The sequence below is a fragment of the Cupressus sempervirens genome, chromosome 6 (genome assembly GCF_028749045.1).
Source record: "Cupressus sempervirens isolate cs-2001-9-10 chromosome 6, ASM2874904v1, whole genome shotgun sequence".
NCBI lineage: Eukaryota > Viridiplantae > Streptophyta > Pinopsida > Cupressales > Cupressaceae > Cupressus > Cupressus sempervirens.
The window spans coordinates 444,512,941-444,533,360 of record NC_143123.1 but is presented as its reverse complement, the minus strand read 5'-3'; positions in this window follow the sequence as shown (position 1 = coordinate 444,533,360).

The window sequence follows — 20,420 nt, the reverse complement described above, 5'->3', positions numbered from 1 at the left end:
CATGTTTTTACTTTGTCTTCATTTGGTCTTGTGCTAAATCAATACTCCTGACACTAGGCTCAGGTGAGTATGTTTCTACACTTGCTCTTTCTTGTTTTCTCATTCAACCCTTGTTTAGAATTGATTTAGTGTGGATGGTTATGCCCACACATGAGCATGTGCATATGATGGGATCTTGTGAGGCTTGAACTTCCAAATTTAGGCTAATTGAGAGATTGTTCATTTGGGCTTGGGTTGGGAAAATGCATTACCTACGGGCAATCATTGTGTAATGAGCATGGGTATGTAGGGTAGACGTGTGGAGTGGCTTCTCTTGATACAAAAAAATAGGGGCAACAAGATATTGTAAAGAGGTTTAAATAAGTGATAACTAATTTAACTAAAGAGTAATAAAAGTTAAATAAGAGAAGGGCACACCTAAATGTTCTTTGATGCATTGGTTCGAGGGTGTTTGGTATTTGTACATTCTGCAATCTTCTACAAAAGTTTTTTGCGAGAACATAATGTCTTTGCCTCTCAAGGGAGTTTATGCTACACTACATATAGTTTGGGCTTTTTGATGCCAAACAATTTATGCTTCACTAGAGTCCCTATATAGTTGACCCATAGAGTGTTTGACCAAGACCTATTATATTGCATTGTGTAGTGCCTCTCCCATTTGACTTTTGTAAGTCATCTTGATGGATGCAACCTTACTGATATTTTTTTGTGATGGGATCAGGATTGTGACCCTGAGTGGTCTACATCGTCGAGGTGTTTGGATTTATGTTTCTGTATCAGTTTCTTTGATTATGCTTTTGACTGATCTATGAGATTATGATTTGATTTATGGTTCACTAAGGTTTGTGCCAGTGCTTACTAGGATCGATGTGGTATCACCCTCAGATGTGTGCAGAGATTGCACTGTGTACTATTACCATGCTACACTAGACTAGGTTCCTGTAGCAGTGGTTAGTCATGTTTATGACTGTGTTTGCTTATTTGTTCTAAGTGCTTTTCTATGTTGTGATTAACAACCTTTATTTAATGCTTAAGTAATTAGAATGGATTGTTCATGTTGGATTATTTGGTTATGTGCTGTAGACATTTACCTTGTTAAATTTTGATCTGTGAGATATCTGTTACTCATGTTATGTTTACATTTGAGACGACTCGAGGGTCAAGTGTTATACTTTGATTTTAGTATCATAGATTTTAGACTACTATGTTGTTCAGTTGATCATATTGCATGATGATGCCATTTTGAGATGACAATGTGTTTTATGATGATATTTGATTATCTAGTATTTGGACTTCTCACTTTTGAATTAGAAAGTTGGAGAGTAAAACCCAAAATCCTCTTCATGAGGATTTATTGTTTTGTTTGTTGTGGGAGCTACAGGCGTGGGATCATTGTGAGGTTGGGCTCATTGGATCCAGCTGGGGGAAACCTTGGATTGCCACGATTTTCAGCTACTTCTGCAGGATATTTATTTTATGGTTCAGATTTCCATTTTGCCCTTTTGGCTGTGAGGTAGGGCTTTCTTGTTTTATTGTTTCTGCTCTATTTCTACTTCTTTTTTTGGTAGCCATTTGTTTGGAGGCTGAGAACTAGTGTTCCCCTCTGTTTCTGTATGTTAGTTCTACTCAGTTGGGCAGGTACAAACATTTCCCTATTTTTCGGAATGAGGGTTTGGAGTTTTGCACCGCTATGCTGGCCATTTTTGCATACGGTGTCCGATTCCTTTTATTTTTGGATTTTTGGGGTTTTTGAACCCAAAGGTCAAATGGGTTTTAATTTTGAAGTTTTTCCAAATTTGGGGTTTTTACCTCGTTTTGCATGTCGCCTTATTTTCTCGGATTTTCTTGGCACAATGTGCGTCATGGACTTGGATGATCCGTTTGGATATCAGTTAGACCACTTCTATACTTTTATGTTGTATTGAGATTTGTATTGCATCTGTACTCCCAACGTTGTGTTCGGTTCAGTGATTTTATACCTATTATGATTTCTTTTGGACCTTTGCTTTGTTTCATGGACACTAGGATTTGTGTAGAATCCATACTCTCAGATTGAGGTCAGTTGAGTAAGTTCATGACTTTTGGTCTTGTTACATCATTGGGATTTGTGTAGAATTCATACTCCCGAATTGAGGCCAGTGGAGTGATTTCATGATGTATGGTTTTATTGGCTTTGGGATTCATGTAGAATCTGTCCTTCCCGTGTTGCTTTCAGTTGGGTGTTTTCTTTGCATTGTGTTCTCATTCCTATCCTTGTGTTGTGATCTTCGTGATGGTGGTGTGCCACACACGAGTACGTGTGCGTACATTTTTCGAGTGACTTGCGAGGCCCAATCTTCCATGGTACTTTCGAAAGTTATGATCATTGGGGTTGGGATGGGAGTATGCATGCCCACGGGCACTTGTCATAGGATGAGCATGGGTAGGGTAGGGTAGCATATGGAGGGGGCTTCTATCTCGCAGGTCGGTGTTCATGGCATCAGAGGTTGGCAAAGGGAGCTTTATATAAGTGATAACTAAATAAAATGTGTGAATGGTAATAAAACTTAAGATAATAAAATGGTACTTTTGTGTATTGGCCTTCCGTTGAGGGAGTTGAGCTACACGGTGTATTAGCCTTCCGTTGAGGGAGTTGAGCTACACAAATTCGAGCTTGGGCCTTTTGATGCCAAGCGACTCTCCATGATGTTAGCCCCTACTGAGTAGCCTTTTGAGTGTCTGACCAGGACTTGTACTCCTTGCATTGTCTTAGGTTCTTGGTTGCAGCCATCATACTGTCTGGCATGAGTGTTAGCCATGGATGTTGTTTGGTGTGTTTTGTGGTTGGATCTTTATCTCCATCAGCATGGCAGGTGTGGACCTGTGGGTGCCACATGGTTGGGAGGCGTAGCTACCTTCACCATTGCTAGGGATCGGTGTACAGAGATGATCTTGTCTTAGTGCGGCTATTGCTGGATGTTCTCACTTGGTACTTCGGGTTCCAGAGTATGCTTTCTTGTGATTTACACTTTCATTGGGATGCTTGTATATCATGTTTAGATGATGTTATTTTATTTGACGCATTCCCTTATTATGATGTTTAGCATATGATTAGATGTTGTGAATTGTTGTATTAGCATATATGTTGCTTATTGTTGTTTAGCATGTGATAGGTGATGTTATCTAATGTAGGATTATCTTATGCTTTTCCTCTAGCATGTTAGATTTCCTTATGCTTATATTGTTGCATGTTGTAGTAGTGATGTCCCTATTATGACAGTACCGACGATCTGGTTGGTGGCTTGGGATGTTACACACGGGGGATGGCTAGGATCCATGATGGTCTTATGATGCTATTGACGGTTGGGAGGAACTGCGTACTTAGTTTGGTTGTTTAGTTATTGCGATGTTATTTTTGTACATTGCAATTTTTTTTCTGTTTACTGTGATGTTGCTTTCAGTATGTTCTTTTCTGCTGTAGTTTTTAGATGGATAGATGTATCTCCTTCTTGATCTTGGCATCTTGTTGATTATGCACTCGAGCGTTCACTCCTCAATCTACATGGATCCGATACTCCTCGTTGTGGAGGTTTTTATCTATGTTTTAGCTTGTTGCTTGTCCTTAGAGTTTTCTTGCTTTTTCCCTGGGCAACCATGTGTCAACATGGTGTGATACAATATAGTGTCGCACGCCCATCTAAGGAATGTCATACGATACTTTAAAGTATCGCACACCCTTAGAAGAAATTTTGTACGATACACTTCCAGTATTGCACACCCTTTGGAGAAGTATCGCTCGACCCTTGATTGTGTCGCGCTCCTTCTGGAGAAATGTCGTACGACACTTGTAAAGTATCACACAGTGTTGATAAAGTGTTGCATGATTTTTATGAAACCTACGTGGGTGGGCAGTAGGCACTTTTCATTCTGTTCGAAACTTTTTAGGGATGGTTCGGGGTACCCTCTTAGGTGTTCTTCAATCCCTTGGTATTGCTTTTTGTTTTCTGTTGTGTGTGTTTCTGTAGTCAGTCTCTTGGGGTTTGAAATATATCATTTAAGTATATTTTAATATATGCGATGAATCTTTTGAGATAGGTTTCACACCTCTCAGAGATAAGTTATAGATTCTAGGAAATTTCAAGGCTTCAGAAATCCAGACTTAGCCAATTTTTAGGGCTTCAGGATTTCAGGCTTAGCCAAATTTCAGGATTCTGCATTTTACCCCAGCTTGGTGTTTTGTTGATGAGTGGTCGTTTCTTGTGTCCTCATTTTGTTTGTGGTGGTTGTTGGCTTTTGTTCATGTGTGTCAGTTTGGTAGTGGCATTCAGAGATCTATTGGTTGCCAAGATTGTGGTGAAGTCTTCCATTGCGATCTTTGTGATCCCTGTATGATATTGTCATGTGCATTCATACTTGTAAAAAAAAATTTAATCTTGGCTTGTATTGAATCCTTGTTCCAAGGATCTCCGGGCGGGGCATTACAAATTGTCTCATGATCTTGGTTGGAGTCCCCCGTTTTGATAATGTAAGTGTTAGCCTTAGATGATTGTAGTTTGTGTTTGGTGTTGGATCACTATCTCTATCAGCATGACAAGAGTGGGCCTATGGGTTCCATGTAGGTAAGAGGCATAGCTACCTATACCACTACTAGGCACTGATGTACAGAATGGGCATTCTTCTAGTTAGGTTTAAAGTGTGATGCTTCACTTAGACTCTTCACAATTTTTAGTATGTTCCCTTGTGATTTATATTATTTTCTATCATGTTTTGAGATAGCTTCATATGGTTCTTCATTCCTTTTTATTGCAATGTAGCTTATGTTCATGCTTTTCTTATGATGCTATGGTTTAGATGGATAGATGTTTTTCTTCTACATTATAGTATGTTAGGGTTGATTGAACTTATTTATATGTTTGACTAATTGCTCCTAAATTTTGTTAATTTTGGTACTCCCCAGTGTGGAGGTTCTAACCCTACTTTTCCTTTTGAGTTAATTGGTTGGCCTTGTGAGTATCTTGGGTGACCGTTTGCTAATTCTGTTTGATGTTGTCCTAGTATTGTACTACTTCTTTGTGGATTATCATACAAAACTAGATAAGTATTGTACCTAATTTTATAAATTATCATATAATACTAGAAAATACCATACTCAAGTTTGTAAATTAAAATATAAAGGTAGAAAAGTTTTGTACTAGAGTTATCAAGTCTGTTGTATGAAAAAAGTAAAGTTTTGTACTCCCTCTTTGAGGTCTATTGTCTAGTAGTTATGTAAAGTATCGTACTGGGTCTATTAGATGACTTGTTTGGCTAAAAATTGGGTATTTCCTAACTTTTTTGGTATGTTCCAAAAGGTGATTTGGATATCGTTTTGGGATTTGTTTCTCCCCATGTCTAGACCATTCAGTTATGGGATGCCCTAGGGTTCGAGTGTCGTTCTTTCCCTTCGTCACATTGTCATAATATGGTAAATTGATTTGTATGGTTTAACCACCTAGGAATCTTGAATGTGGGATTTAAAATGAATATTATAATTGAATATTAATTATAAGATGGGAATGGACATTGTATTCTTAACTTGTGTAGTTGGTTAATGAATATGTTGGTAAGTAGTGACGCTTGGGGATCTTTGACAATTGGTTTATGTTATTCTTCAGTTACATTCAAGTGTAAGTTGTTGTTACATCTTTCCTTTAAAAAAATATTAGACTTTGTTTATCCTTGTTCCAAGGATCTCCAAGTGGGCATTACATATAGTATCAGAGACCATGTTTCAACATTGGGATCTTTGTGTTATGCTCCCACTATGATAGTGGATAATTGAATTTTCTTATGTATTGAAATCATACTAATGAATTGTGGCTTGATATCCTTGTACACTTTCATAGGTATCTAACTCTTTTATTGTTTTCTCTTCAAGGATGCCTTGTACATGTAGACTAGGTGTTTAGAGGAATAACCAATATAATAACCATGGTGAGGAAAAAAATAAAGAACACTGCAAAGAGGAACATTAGGAAGAAGGAGAAAGAAAGGAAAATAATATAGGTGGAATAGAGGTGTTGGTGCCTTTTCTTTAGAATCTTATAGCATGATTGGGACCTTGAGTTGTAGGTTCTTATGAAGATGGTGGATAGGGATAGGGATCACAGGGCACAGATTCCCATATGTCAGAATACAAGAATAGGGAGGAGATAGAATAAGTGTGAGCATCCCCACACACCACCTGGTGACATAGGGTACTATAGGAGAGGTTGAGACCATGATGATGAGGATTCCATCCAAATTGACATGATGAGAGAAATTTAGTGGTCAAAACCATCATAATTTGATGGTAGAGGAGGTGGCCTCAAGGCTGAGACTTGGTTACTATATATGGGGAATTGATTTTGTATGCATCCTTATGCAAGAAACCTAAGAGTCTATTGTGCTATCATGTAGTTGAGAGACAACATATCCAATTGATGGAAAATTCAGGGATAGAAGCCCTAGATCAAGATAGCATATCTCACTTAGGAGATCTTTGGGGAGAGGTTCAAATAAAGGTTCATATCTCCTCAGTACAAAGATGCATGGGATGATGAGTTCCATGAGATTAAAAAATAGAATATGTTGATAGAGTAGTATGAGATGAGGCCATTTTGAGTTGAGGTAGTACTCGAGCTATAGCCTAGATGAAGTAATTCTCACAAAGTATTTCATTCATGATCTTAAGAATCCACCATTGGAGATATTTGTATGCATTCATCGAGGACACTTGTATTTTATGCCAAGAAGGTGAGGATTGTCAAGAGAAATATGGATAGAGGGTTCAACATTAGAGCAGGTTCACAGAGTCATAGTGCATAGCCTATAGGGTTAGGTGTACCTTCCTCTCAAATATAGTCCATAGGGAATACTCTTACATGGCCAAAACCTTTAAGAAGTGGGTGTAATTAGAGTGGTAGCCGACATTTCTTCCAACGAAAACAAGATTGCTAGAGCTCAAGTACTCAGGTGGGAAGGGGCATGAATTTTCCCAAAGTAAATAGTCATAACAAAGTCTCTCTACTTAGAGTGGCTAGCATAATTCTAGTAGAGGGATTTCCCAATAGTCTAGTGCTCCTTAGGGAGGGTGCAATTCTAGATATGATTATAGCTTTGAGGCATGTTTCTCTTGTGGTTAGCTTGGCTATAGGGTGACAAGATGCCCTTAGAAGATATCATTAGGACCAAGTAGAGGTGCAGCCATGGTAGACCCTACAATAGGAGATGCAGGTAAACCCCATAGAGTCTTTGCAGTGGTTGACAATTGCCAAGTTGAGCATTGAGGAACTGTACTCAAGACTACAAGTACATTACTTGAACTTTCCTCCTTAGTAATTTTCAATTCTGGTGCTTTAGATTCTTTTATTTCACCATCTCTTATTCAATGATGTAGGCTAGTGGTAGCACATAGGTAGATAGGTGGTAGGGTGAGTTAGCCATAAGATCCAAAGTGTCTATGGATTTATTGGTTAGTGGATGCGTGTTGGACTTAGGCACCTTCACCACCATAATTTATCTTGGCATCCTACCTGTAGGATCTTATGACATCATGTTGGGTGTGGATTAGTTAGCCTACCATCAGGAGTTGGTAGAGTGTGTCAATGAAAAAGGTGGGTAGGTTAATCTTATAGGGGTCCAAAGCTAAGTGTCACTTTGGATGATCTCACCTAAGTAGCTGAAACAAAGTGTGCGGTATGATTGTTAGATGCTTCTAGTCTCTATTAGTGACCTAGAAGAGGTTGCAATTCAATAGGTGTCACTTGACGATCACCCACTACTCTGCAAGTATTTAGATGTGTTTCTTGATGATATACTAGGTGTGCTACCATAGTGCAACATTGACTTTTGAATTGATCTCATCCCAAGAGTAGAGTGTTAGTATAACTGATAGTGGGGGGTGAATCAATTATGAGATTAATACAAATTTTATCAACCTTATTAAACCTTAAACATGTGATCAATAAAAATAATAACCATAAGAAGATACACATACACATTAACACCAGATATGTTAACTAGGGAAACCCTTGATCAGAGAGAAAAACCTCAGTGGGGATGGTATCCACAAGATGATGTACTAATATATAAGTTCCTTGTAAGAGGATGACCACTGTTAGGAGCCAATGAAATACATTCAATACATATCAATCCCTGTTAGGAGACTTTGAATCCCTGAGAGGAGATTCCAACCCTATTAGGAGTTGTAGAAGGCAGATAGACCCACTATCTAGACAACTTCAGGGGAAAGACCATCGAACTCACTGTCTAACTAGCCTCTATATTATTCCTTTTAGAATAATAGAAATGTAACTAATCTAAACAAATCAAACTCTTTCTCTATCCTCTTTCCATGCCTCTATCACACCAAAAAAACTTCTTAGATCTCAATACTAGATATCCAAACTCACATCACAATGATCCCTTTGATCCCTTACTCATATTTTCCAATCTTCACAAATATAATACAATTTGTTTACATTATGCATACTTTATCACAACAAAAATAACTTTCCTTTATGCCATGTTCTCATAATAATTCAATGAATCAGCCTTGAGGCTTTCCCAATTAATTACAATAGGACCTCATTAAGATAATATAATATATTACATCTTTTCGTAATTATAAAATATTTTTATCTTAGAGTCTTCACAAATTCTCACATGTGTGACCTTAGACCACACACACTCACTGATGTAATCATCAGACTGCCTACTATCTCCATCTAACTGCAATTAACCATATTCTATACCTATTAGGAGATTTATCTGAGCACCAAAAACCACTTCTCAAGAACTTTGGCTACTAATTATCTTCTATAAATCATAAATAACTACTACTAGTCTTCAAATTCTGCACACAATCTTAGCCATGTCATTAGGAAACACTATAGAGCATGTCCTCAACTACTCTTAACTTCACCAATACTCGATCCTTATGACCTCAGTCTTTGTCTACTACACTCCTATTTTTCTCAGTATGTTGACAAAAATGACAAAAATAGTCATGAACGAAACCCACATTCATTGTAACTATCTCTCGATTGCTCCAACAATTCTAGAATACTCCCTCATAGGAATATTGTCAACATTCATGCTAATACGAAGCCTATTTCTTAGGCACCTTAGCACGTGAATACTTTGGAGTTGAGTAAGATTTGATTGCAGTTATAGGAGTTTTTGGCCAAGGGCCATATTCATCTCCCTATGGGAGCACCAATTATCATTGTTAAGAAGAAGGATGGATCTTTGTGGCTATGCATTGACTATTGGTAGTTCAATAAAGTGATGGTGAAGAATTAACATCCCTTGTTGAGGACAAATGACTTATTTGATTAAATAAAGGGAGCAAGAGTATTCTCAAAGATTGACCTTAAGTTAGCATCCCATCAATTTTAGATTCATGAGGCTAATATTCATCAAAAAACTATTCGACTAACCACCAACATTCCCCTTGGGGATTCATGACATGGCTTAACTGCCTCTTGTGTTCTATAAGTCTAGTGGTTGTATCGGGCATTAACATGTTAATCTTTTGGTGCAACGACAACTCTAGCTTGTAACAAGTGGTCTCAGAGCTTGGTCATAGGTTTGAATCTCCTTGGGTAATGCTGAGGGGGGGATTGTTGGACTAACTACGAATGTTTCACTTTGAGATTCGTGACATGGCTTAACCACCTCCTGTGTTCTATAAGTATAGTGGTTGTGTCGAGCATTGATAGGTCAATCTTCTAGTGCAACGATAACTCTAGCTTGTAACAAACTCTTGTTGCAATAGCTTCTTCTATGATGGTATAGTAGCAACAACATCCCATATAGAGATATTGACATTAGTCTTTTTCATTTGATCTCCAATTTTAAGAGGAGCACTAACTACTTTAATTGAAGATTTAGGAACTGTAGGGGCTGCTGACCGAACATGAGTTGCTTGAGATTCATTGTGCTTCCCTCTATTTGTGTCTTGCTAATGTTGGGTAGCCACACTTGGTTGTGTATTTGTTATTGGAACATGAGGAGCAAAATATGAAGTTGAAGCTTGATTTGGTGAGAGAGATGTAGCATCTTCAACAACTCTCCTTTTACTTCTAGTGTTATGGGCTATAGCATTGTGACTGGCATGGCAATGCTCCTTTAGATGATGCTTCATGAAAGAATAATCACCTTGTTGTTGTATGTAAGAACCTTTAGTAGGTTCACTAACATTATATTTGTGTCCTGTTGGTTGCTCTTGTGTAGTCAATGCTAAGTAAGACTTTGCTTTTTGATACATGCAATATCCATAGGAATAGTTACAAGAAGGGCATAAATCTTGATCTTGAGCAAGATTATTCTAAGGGACTAAATCTCTACTTAGGTTTGTATTTACAGTTGGGGTATTACCAATAGGTCTATTATGATTATATGGAACATGACCTTGATTTTGATTTGGAGGCCTATTATGTATGGGACCTTGATACTGAAGTAGTGGAGGCTTATTGTCTTGAGCTTGTTGCCTTTCTAGGGTCACAACCTTGTTACTCATCTTTTGTATCACTAAGAAGCTATCCTCTAGCTTCTTCTCATGACCTTGCAACTTCTTGTCTATATTTTGGATCATAGAGCACATCATATCTTTAATTTCATCTATTTCATTTGAAGATGTGGAGGCCAAAGGGACAATAGCAAGGGAGTGACTTGTAGATGTGGTAGAGATAAGGGCTACAATAGGTTGATGGTTGGGCATGTTAAGGAAGAAAGGCATTGGAGGCCTTGAAGCTAGCTTCCCTCCTTGTATTAAGATATTTTCTACCCTTATAGCAATTTCATAAGCATCAGGTAAAGTATCCCCTCCCATAGTTTGCACTATGGTAGCTATGTCACTATTAAAGGCTCCAAGGTAATGTAAGAAGGCTTTACTGTAATAGGTATTCTATCCCATGTCTTTTGAAATCTATAATTAAAATCACTCATGTATTCATGGGGTGCTCTCTTGATAGTTGTCAGCTGCTCTAAAAGTGATAAATGATCACTTTTGACCTCAAAGTGCTTGTAAAGTCCCACTCCTAACCCATCCCAATTAGTAATAAAGTTATTAGGCAAACCTCTATACCATTTTAATGCTTTTCCTTTTAAGGATGAGGCTAGAAGCCTAACAACAAAATCCTCCTCTATAATAACATGTATATTACAAACATTTGAAATCTCTTGAATATGCTCTATAGGGGAGATGGAAGTTTCACCAATGAAATTAGGTATACTTTTGAGAGCTGACACTAGAATATCATGTCTTTGAGCCAATAGGAGAGGATTTCCACCATTAAAGGTGGAAAATGCATGTGCCCTAGGCCGTGCCATATGGAATAATGCTCTATTTTAATGAAAATATGGAAACCTAGGCTATGATTTATCAACAAGAGGAGTGGAGAGAGATCTTGCAGGTGTATGTGCTACTGTTGCACTGCTAACTGGTGATAGAGATAATCTACTTCCCTTTCTTCTAGGGTTCAAAAATGAAAGCTCAATGTATTGAAAATTACCTCTAGAAGATGCCCTTGTGTGAGCTTTGGGCATGAATTTCAACAACTTGGCCTGGAACCAGATGTATTGTAGAATAGAGTCGCCAAGTACTTGAAAATGAGCCTCTTAAAGCCCTGAAAATACTAAGAGCAGCACTATCTTCTCAACATGTATTTGAACTTTTCTTCTTTGACACTAGTGAACCAGAATGCTTAAATATGAGGGTCTCATTAGGCATACCAAAAACTATTATCACAAAAGATTGCACCCTTTCCTAATGTTTTATGTAAAGGAAACCTTGTGAAACATGGAAACAATCTCCAAGCTGTGGAACTTGAATTGTGAGATTGAGTCTTAGGAGAAGGTCAACTTCCTTACTATTAGGTACACCTAACTACTCTTTGAGAGGAAGAGGGAGAAGGAATTCATGAAATAAAACTACCTAATCTAATCTAAAGGGGTTGATACACTAAAATAGTTTGTTCAATCATATCTTTGCCTAACAATACACTATTAATCAATATAACCTCAAAATACACTGATTCAACCTTTTTCTTAATCCAACGTTACATATAGATCATAAACCAAATGAAATTCCACAAGGAAGGAACTTTATAACATTCAAAGGGCAAGAGTATGTACTGTTATGTAGATTGAAGAATGAAAACAAAACAACAATAGAGGAAAGAAGATTTTGCACTATTATTGATGGGAGAATGAGGTAAAGCAAAGGATTACATTTACTCATAGAAAAAAGGAAATTACAGTAACAGAGTATAGAATACTACTACTATAGAATCAGAGAAGAAATAGCTAACCCTAAGAAGGGTTACAAAATCTACTTTTATAGTTCAAGCATCTCAGATAGCTTCTACCTTAAGGAAAAACATAACAACTGCATTTAAGGTTGCAAAGAACAATCACCACAAATCTAGGAAAAGATCTGATCATGGTACACATCTAGATGTAGGAAAATCATATTATTCACCAAATAGAACCTTGAGAAGATAGAAATGGTAGCCATTATCATTATGATTGGGTAGATGGATAACTAGGTGGTGATGAGGTGTCCCTTTATATTTATCAGGGACAGGGAACGTCGAAGAGTGGTTATAGGTGATCAAAAGATCGATCTACCATTAAAAGAGCTACTTACTCTATGTTATCAACATGCCGTGCCAAATCAGATAAATCAAAAAGTCAACTAGATTTGACCATGTAACCCTACCATGTGGCCAAATGTCGTTTGAATATTCTGCCAAATTGTCTGGCTTTCTAACTTTATGTTGATTTGTTGATTGTTTACAAAACACATTTTCTTCAAGCTTGCCTATTATTCCTTGCTAACTTTTCAACTTGGGCCTACAAGGACACATGTCAATCTATTGTTATGTCACTATGACTAAAGGTCTATCAATTTTTTATAGTGATATAACAACAATGCTTGATCTACTTTCAATCTGACAGTCCTAAAGATGCACTGATCTTTGTCAGTACTTCGACCAATCAAAACCTTGCCTTATGGCAACTCATTCTGACACCCCTATGTTTGTGGTCCATAGCTACAACAAGTCCCACATGTCCACGCGTTGCATCATGGCTATTTCACTATGGAAAATCATTGTACATTTTCCTATAGTGACATATTGACAATCGTTGATCTCAGATTTGATCGACGGCTCCAATATTCTTTGTCAATTACTATGCATGACTTAAAAAAGAAAAAAGCCCCACCCAAACATATGTCTCATTGTCACTATTTTGCTATGAGAATTTTTCGTGCAACCTTTGATAACGACAAAGCGACATCTGTCGATCTTGGAAGATCAAATGGTTGAGAAGATGTGGGCCCACCAAGATATAACGTGAAGCAACCCACAACCATAAAATATAACCCAAGGTTTCCAATGTATCCTTTTAATATTTGAATATTTGAAAATATGACCATTGGACATGTTTGAGAGGCAAAACTCAAATCTTGGTGGGAGGGAGAATATGGCTAACAATTATCATAGGTGCACTAATAGGCTTACAACTTTACAATCCAAATCTTTCAAGCAAATCCTTCAAGTACTTAGCTTGTGAAATGAAAATTCCATCACTGTTCTACACAATCTATAGGAAAAACTTTGTTTCTCCTATCATGCTCATTTCAAACTCATTCTTCATTTCTTCAACAAACTTATCACTTGCTTCATCATTTCCTCCAAATATGATGTCATCAACAAATATTACTATTATTAGAAAACCATTCTCAATTTCTTTCAAATACAAGCCACTATCTGTCGTACCTTTAGCAAATCCACGCTTTGCCAAATAGTTGTCCAATCTTGCATACCAAGTTCTAGGTGCTTGCTTTAGACCATATAGAGCTTTCTTTAGTTTGCATACCATTGTAATGTCCCCACTTTTAGGATTAGGTTGGAACACTAATACTTGCAAAATAAATGTTAGGATTAAATATAGAAATATATTATGTTCCCCTTTATTCTAGCCATTATCTCTTTCTCATTTAGCCATTTATACAAGGTTAATCATCTCTTGCACTGGCACAATAGCCATTTATACAAAGATCTCACTTCTTGCACTGGCACTACAAGACTTCATCCATCCCATTTTAGCCATTTATATAAAGACGACTCCTGATTCTATACTAGCACGAAGCCATTTATATAGACAAGCAAAGTCCTTATACTGGCACCATGGGTTCTTAATCATTTTACAAGAAATACATATACCAAATAATCAATTAACTTATATTCATAAATATCCCTTCTTAAATCAATACAAATACCTTGTCACTATTTAATTATATTATGTTAAATTATATATGTGTGTGTGTAATATTGTATTTAATATCATAGTGTAAATAAAGATATAACAAGAATTTCATGAAGGGAACATATTTGATCTTAGTTATCTAATGCCCCATCGGTAATGTAATGTGAATGTTCCTTACCTTAATTACCTTTATGTGTGTGTGGGCTCTTATCCTTCACATGTCTTATATGTGACTAGTATTCATATTCTGTGTTCAATCTTTGGATATGAGTTCCTTCCCATGTGCTAGCCTTGGGTTGGGTATTTGTAATCACCTTAATCTTCCTCATGGTAACGCTTCTAATAATTCCTTACTTCTTACCTGTCTCACACATGGGGGTCCTATAATTGTTGGTCCATATCATTCATAGATAGTGCATATAATGGTACAACGACTCTTGTCCACCTTAGTCACTTTGACTTGTCTCTCTCCATGTCCTCATATTGAGTGTCTATTAATACTTCTTAGATCCTTGACTCTTCATGTCCCATTCTGCCTTTAACAATCTTGATTTACTTTGTACATGTATTTAGGACTATAGATTTTGTTCCTCGCTTGATGTTGTGTTTTATCCCACCTTTTTTCATGGTGTCCCATGGGAAACCCTTTTATATGGTGGGTCTACAACCCTACAACCTTTATCTAAGGGTTGTCATGCCTTTTCATCTCTTTTAATATTCATATCCACATTTACTCTCTATTTGTAATAGTTTATTAATCGATTTTTCTAATCATTTAATGAACTTATTACTATTTTATATTATCTTATCAATGTATTAAGATTTCTTATTATTATGTCTTCTTAATATTTATTGCAAATTATTATGATATAAAGATGCATAATATTATTGTTATTATCATAGGCAATAATACCTTCAGTTTGCTCAATATATACCTCTTCTTCAAGTTCTCCATTAAGGAAAGCTCATTTAACATCCATTTGATATACTTGGAACTTCTTATTTTTCGCATAACCCAAGAACATTCTTACTGCTTCCATTCTAGCCATAGATACATATGTCTCCTCATAGTCTATGCCTTCTTGTTGTGGATATCCCTTGCATAGAAGTCTGCATTTTGTCTAACAATTCTAGAATTATCTTCTTCAATAATAGTTACTAGAGCTAGCTCTTCTTTTACTCCCTCTCCCTTAACCATTACAAGCTTAATAACTTCATCAGAAAGTAAATTCTTTCTAGATTTTATTTATCTCATAGGACATTTTGATGAAAAGTGACCAAGCTCCTTACATATCCAACAAATGAAAATTTTCATACCTTCTAGCCCTCTTTTCATGTCTTCTTTGTATGTGCTTCTATTCATTTGTATGAAACAAAAGGATTCTGGATCAGGAAACTCAATGCTTAGATCTTTATAGATTTCTGATAACTCGCCAAGAATCTCCATCTTCTGGTTGACAAAATTTCCTATATCTAACTTTGGACTATTTCTTCTCACCATCAATCTCCCAAAGTTGTTAAGCTTATCCTTCAAGGACACGAAGCTCTGATACCAATTGTTAGACTATATAGTCCACCAATATAAATGAGAGGGTGGGGGGGTGTGAATTAGTTATCCAATTGTTATCATAATTATCAACTTTAAACAAAATTAACCATATGAGTAATATAATTAGAAACCACAACAAGATACTCATACACAATAACACTAGATATGTTAACTAGGGAAACCCTTGATTAGAGGGAAAAACTTGATGGGGATGGTACTTACAAGATGCTGTACTAATATAAATATTCATTGTCATAGGATGGACCCTGTTAGGAGTCTATAACAATATTCAACACATATCAGTCCCTATTAGGAGACTTTGAATCCCTATTAGGAGATTCAAACCCTATTAGAAGTTGTGCCAACCTTGTTAGAAGTTGTGGAAGATAGTTGGACGTACTGCCCAAATAGCTTCAAGGTTAAGACCAATGAACCCATTGTCCAAATGATCTCTATATTATTCCTTGCAAAATAATAAAAATGAATAGTACTTCCTTCCCATGTCCTGTCAACTAGACCTTTGCTCCTTTTGATCTTGTAACCAGATCACAAGACTCGCATCCAATAATCCCTTGGATTGCTTACTCGCATTTAGTAAACACTTTGCTCCTTTTCACACTTTGCACTTCATACAATACTTAATACCATTTACAAACAAGGAAAACATCTTTCCTTTATACCATATATTCAAAATAATTCCTTGAGTCAACCTTAAGGCTTTCCCAATTAATTATAATAAGATAATTAATTAATTACAATTACAACAACATTATCGTCTTACAATCTATACAAAACTTCACACATGCAATACTAGGGCTTGCACACTTTCTAACATCACCAATAGATTGTCATATGTTACCAACTGATTGATCATGTCTTCATTGCATCTCAAATGTAAGATATCGAACAAACATTAAAAATTACTTTCCTAATGCTTTATTTTTATACTTCTCTTTGTAAATCAGGTACAAATTTCATACATCTTTGACTTACATGCTATGCATTGAACCATGTCATTAGGAAATTATGTTGAACATGTCCATGATTGTGCATCACTAGAAAAACAACACCTTGTCCATACAACAACAATCTCTCTCTATTACTCTACTAGTCTTCACAGACTTACTGCTATGTTGACATCAATGACAAACACAACCATAAATGGAACATATCAATACTCTCCAATGCTTAGGACACTCCCCCAAATTAGTATCATCAACATTAATGCTAATAGTACCTACTTATATAAACCTTGTAATTGCACTTTATATAATAGCTCATATTCTAATGTTCATTCTAGTTTAGTTTTTCACTTGAGTTTTAAGAGAGTCTCCTTCATCTTTCTTGGATGCATCATCAGCTATGCTCACCTTTCTCTTTAATCTTTCTTGTTGATCATATCTTGTCACTTCTTCCAATCTTTTTTTCATCTCCTTGTTATCGTGTCATTACAAGGGGTTAATCTCACCATCATATCTAATCTATCCAAGTGCTAAATTTTTTAATCATGATTCCATATCATATCATAGAGCTAGACATACATGAGAGATATCAACACATCTAAGAGAACATGTCATATCAACATGAGTTTCAAAAACAAATTAGAATGAGAATGAGCATATTGATCAACCATCACATAATACATAAACACAAGTTTTGAAAAGTAACAATACATTTATCACATGAGCATGAAAGGAGATAAGTATACAAAAATTCTACACTCAAATCCAATCTCTCATATATATGTTAAAATATCAGCTACAAATACAACATGAGTACAAAATATGGATATCAATGTCTTAGTGCATCAAAAATGACAAAGATTCCTAGATACAATCTATGGCTAGCTTCCTCCCTCATACGACTATAGAGGAGGAGCCTAGGACATATTTGGTGGTCATGCTACACCCTCTAACTATCTCATGCACTATGAGTAGCCTAGGAGTCCCTCTCCCATGGGACAATGGATTTATACATTGCATAGTAATATGCTACCTGGGAACCATGACGTGCAACCTCCTATTGTGTCATGTTCTATCCCTCTCCCTCATGTAAACCTCACTATGAGCATGCTCATCTATGAGTTCCTAGTCTTTCACAATGATATTAGTGTGTGGTTGTTGGATCTCTAACTCCAACACCCTAATCCTCTAATCTCTTCCATCATCATCTCATGTTGGCATAGGATACTCTTGTCATTGCTCCTTCCTTTTCCCTCTATCCAATTGATCCCTCCTGATGAGTCTCTCCCCCTCCTCTAGGTCATCCTCCTCATTTTCCCTCATAGTCACTCGACTCTGAGATCAAGTGGTAGGATGGCGACTAGAAGGAGCCTAGCGCTTGGACCCACTACGTCTATCTTGTCTCATGTCTCCTTTCCCTCCATCTCCTCTAGCTCCTCCATCATCTCCATCATCTCCCTTGTCTCTGTGATCCATCTCTAGTTCATCTAGCGTAGTAAACCTTGAGAAGAGTTGTTCCCTAATCTATCTCATATAGTTTGGAGACATCCTTACATTTGATACTGCTGGCAAGATGTCCCACACCATCTTCTATACCTGTTGGGTCTCTTATAGACATGTTGTGTAAGTCAACATTAGCAACCATCCCTGATCCTCCTCATCTTTGTACTTAGCATATTTGGTCATCTTTATACTGACTAACTGTCTCCATACTTTGTGAATAGAAAAATACTCCACTACTCTAGGGTGCCTCCTCAATAATGGCCAACTATAGAACATTTAAGACAACTCCTCTCTCACCCTTGTGCAATCCTTGTACCTGATGTAAGGTATCCAATCAAATGATGCTAAGTCATCAAACACTTTCTGGTAGTAGGAGGTATCTACGCTATGTAGTTGTGCTAGAAACCCTAAATGTATGTATATAAAGGGCCTCCCCCCCAGTCTTAGTTGAAATATATAGGGTGCACCATAGTGGTGTGATCATGCCCATACCTATGTGGGGATCACTTTGCACAACCAATTCTCTTCCCTTGTGTAGACAATTTTGTGTAGCTCATCATACATGTCTTACAAAAGGGCAAATCCCCAAGCTATCTATCTCAATTTATCAATTAGATCCATCACTAGTCTTCCCTAGCCACATGGAAACCCCTTCTGGCTCCTATTGGTAGCCAAGAAATTGTCCCATTAGAGAACTCACAATTCATGTCGCTAGATGTTGGTCCCCATAGTTCTTTATCAAATACTCCCACAGAGATGTATCTATCTAGTATTGTGTCATCCAAGAACATTGGCTCCAATGCGGCTCAACCATTTTTGGAGACTGATCAAAGTATATCCACATTATAGAGATTTCGCATCAGAATTGGTATTAATAAGACTAAGCATAGTAACAACTGAAACTAATCAATCATACTTACCAATTCTCCAGTATGTGGAATACGAAGGGTCCTATACACATACTCAAGGGTGATGGTTGCCTAAATTGTTAATAAATGAAAGGAGTTATGTTCACTATCCCACCTCTTGGCTAAAGTTATCAACAAATGATGGTTTTCCCAGATATGGGGCAGCTAAAGCAACTCTTCAAATCTCATGTCTCTTAGCATGGACTTGTATGCAACATCTAACCAAGGAATGAGCCTCAATTCAACTACCTTAGGTTCCCGGTTGGATAGATCTAGAAATATCTCTTGTATCACAATTGTGGACAAATATATCAATATGTGTCAATGAGAATTTTAATTACACTAAGGATATCAACAACCAGATATATAAGTAGTCAACTAAGCCTTAATGAATTTTCTAAATGCAACTTCACTATTGGATGAATAAGTGTCATACAATACTTCATTACATACATGTATAACACTTTACTCTAGTACAATACTTTTCCCTATGTCTTACGACTAATGGGTGTTCCTGAAATGATAAACCACAACACTACTGGACAACACTTTGACATAGCCAGAACTATCGTTCAAAACTTTAGATAACTATGGTACAATACTCTAGTAATATTGTACAAAATTTTGCCTACAACTACTAGAAATATGAAAAAAATGCTCAAAATCTCTCAAAGACTACCTCAGATGTTCATTACTTATCAGGGCAACATGTCATTAGGGCCAGTTGTGCACCGGTTGAGATTGAATCAATGTTTCTTGACTAGAACCCTCATCTCTAGCATGTACTCTCTTATAATGATCTAGACTCTAAAATTCAAATGAGACAAATAATTTGAAAATAACCCCTTGGACCCCTTATTTACTCTTTATGATCTCTCTTGACCTAATTTTTTATTGCTTCATATTTCCTCAAAAATTGCACCCTTGCCTAATTTTTTCTTTTGTGAATCCATTTTTGGGATCAAAATGAAAATCCAAATTCATCTTGATGATCAAAATCATATTTTAAAATTATGCCTTCTTCTACACAATTGGTTGACCCATTTTAGGCTTAATCTTTAGACATTTCTCATTTCTTCATCATTTATACTCTCTTCATCTCTGTTCTTGTTCATTCTATTTCATTTCATTTCACCTTTCTTCTTTTTTGACCTAATTCTTATTCTTTGTCTTTTTGTTCAAACCTCATCAGACTAAGGCATATTATCAACACTTGGTGGT